This window comes from Drosophila tropicalis, unplaced genomic scaffold (assembly GCF_018151085.1).
Source record: "Drosophila tropicalis isolate 14030-0801.00 unplaced genomic scaffold, ASM1815108v1 contig_933, whole genome shotgun sequence".
NCBI lineage: Eukaryota > Metazoa > Arthropoda > Insecta > Diptera > Drosophilidae > Drosophila > Drosophila tropicalis.
Genome location: NW_027173433.1, coordinates 169488 through 172135, shown reverse-complemented (window position 1 = coordinate 172135; position 2648 = coordinate 169488).

Sequence of the window (2648 nt, the reverse complement as noted above, 5' to 3'; positions counted from 1 at the left end):
GAAGTCATTTTTATATTTCGTTTTCATGAGTTAGAAGCTTTTCTTGAGCCATGTAACAGAAGCTTTTAGAATATGTTAAATACAGTGGTAGAAATTCCAATAATCTTAAACAAATAATGTAAGAAATTTTAATATTTACAAATCTAAGTTAACGATGACGTCTCCTCCAACAGATAGATGTGATCAAAAAGGAAACAGTAGACAAAACAATGAGAAGGAAAAATCAACAAAGAAGTTACAAGAACAGCTGGACGAAAATGATTTTAAAATATTGATGAAGAGCGAGAACACGATAGCCGAAAAATTATCAACAACTTTAAAGAGACATCACGAATCTAAACATGCGAGACTACGAAAACAACGGAACAGCGTTCTCTTAAACAAGAACAACAACAGCACAAACGATTGGTTTGTAAGCAATACGAATGTAGACTTTCCGACTGAAGTAAAAGCGTTACAGGCAAAAGGTCCAAAGTTTGCAATCCCAGTGGAGAAGAGAAAATTCCCTCTCTTTAAATAAATAGCAGACGGAGAGGAATTAGTACAGACTCTTAAAGACAAAGAAAAACAAGAGGAAGCATGCACAAAATTCTCCTTATTAATAAAAGACCACAAAACATCCAACAAAGAAGACGCAGCTGATCGTGCAATACTTGACACAACAAACAAGGAAATTTCTTAAACAGAATGATGACATATTAATTTTAACTTCAGATAAAGGGAATAAGACAGTTGCAATGGATAAGACTGAGTATGACAAAAAAATTTATAGTTTACTTAACGATTTAAATACATATAGAACTTTAAGAAAGGACCCAACCACTTGATTACAGACCAAAAACAACGAATTGGTGGAAAAATTATACAAACAAGAACTTATTTCAAGGACCGAACGAAAGAAGCTAATAACAAACACATCAATTTCACCAAGAATATACGGATTACGTAAAATTCATAAAGAAGGTACACCATTGAGACCAACCTGCTCATTAATTGGTTCTCTATCCTACGGACTATGAAAATACATAGTCAACATATTAAAAACCAGAGGGCCGGGGCTAACTTCGACCGCGTCAAAGTTTGTATACCCTTGCAACTTTTTTGGTAATTTATTCCTTACCTATTAGCCATAAATGTGGAAAAATCGATCGTTCCTATGGGAGCACTATAATATAGTCACCCGATCTTGATCAAATTTGGCACAGTAGTTTATAGGCGTAATAAACTCATTAATATTTCACGATAATAGCACAGGAAATAATGAAGTTATTGAGAAAAGTCACTGTTCGTGACTTTGGCGTTTGTATGGTAGCTATATGATATAGTGGTCCGATCCGGCTGAGATATACAACCCCTGCATTATATAGAAGACTACATGCAAAATTTCAGCTTTGTAGCTCTTACGGTCTAGGAGGAGTTTGCGTTAATCCAGACGGACGGACGGACATGGCTATTTGAACTCGCAGTGTCACTTTTTCCAAGTATTCCAATAGAATTGGCACTTGACACTATTAGGGAAAAATGTACGTTTTTGTATAAAAGAAAACAGATATTTTAAATACAAGGACAACATACATATATGACGAAATATGTGGATGACCTTTTTGCCATAATTAAAGAAGACGAATTTTCATTTATCAGAAACATTAAGGTTACAATAGAGTTGGAAAATGACAACAAATTAACATATCTAGACTCAGCAATACACAGACGAGGAAACGAGCTAAAACTAAAATGGTACAAAAAACCAACAGCATCAGGACGAATCATCAAATTCAACTACAAACATCCGAAGGCGATGATAATGAACACAGCAAGAGGTTGTACAAAACGGTTGCTTAACATTTTGGACCCAATCTTTCAAGAAGAAACTAAGAAACAGAAAAGACGAAGTTTAAAGGATAATGGCCTTCCAAAACACACCATAGGGACTTTACTAAAATCTCACAATGAGAAAACAAATAGAGAAACCACGACAAAACGCTTTATGTCCGTCACACATGTCCCACAACTGTCGGAAAGATTGGCAAACTCGGATTGCTACGACACAGAACAAATACAGATCGCACACTAACCCAACAATACGTTTCGGAGGATATTCAACAGGACAAAAAGCAAGATTGACACAATGGACAAGAACAACGTTGTTTAAAAAATACCATGTAACGGGACCAATGAAGAAAGCTGATAAAATGTATATAGGGAGAACCAAATCGAGGATAAAAACTAGACTATCACAACATAGATCTGGCTACAAGCTTCGTTAAAACTTCAATGTACAAAAAGCGGCACTTATGGCCCACTGTGCCGCTAGTGGACATTTACCAAATTTTGACGCAGCAAACATAATAGACCAACATAATAGACTAAACATACCACATTATATTATTTATTTATTTGGTAGGTTATTATATTGAAGATATATCAATTAATTGGTTTTTAAAAAATTTAAAGGGTTAGATGAAGTACTCTTGCTTCGTTTAGACACACACGTCGTTCCTCGTTCGTCGTTCTCTGCTCTCTCCTCGTTTTCGACTCGTCGTTGCCATATCGTCTTCTCTGCTTTTCTTGCCACCTCGTCGATCAACTGCTCGAGAACAGGTCTGGTCTCACAGCACTACCATACCCACAATAATTCAAATACTGGG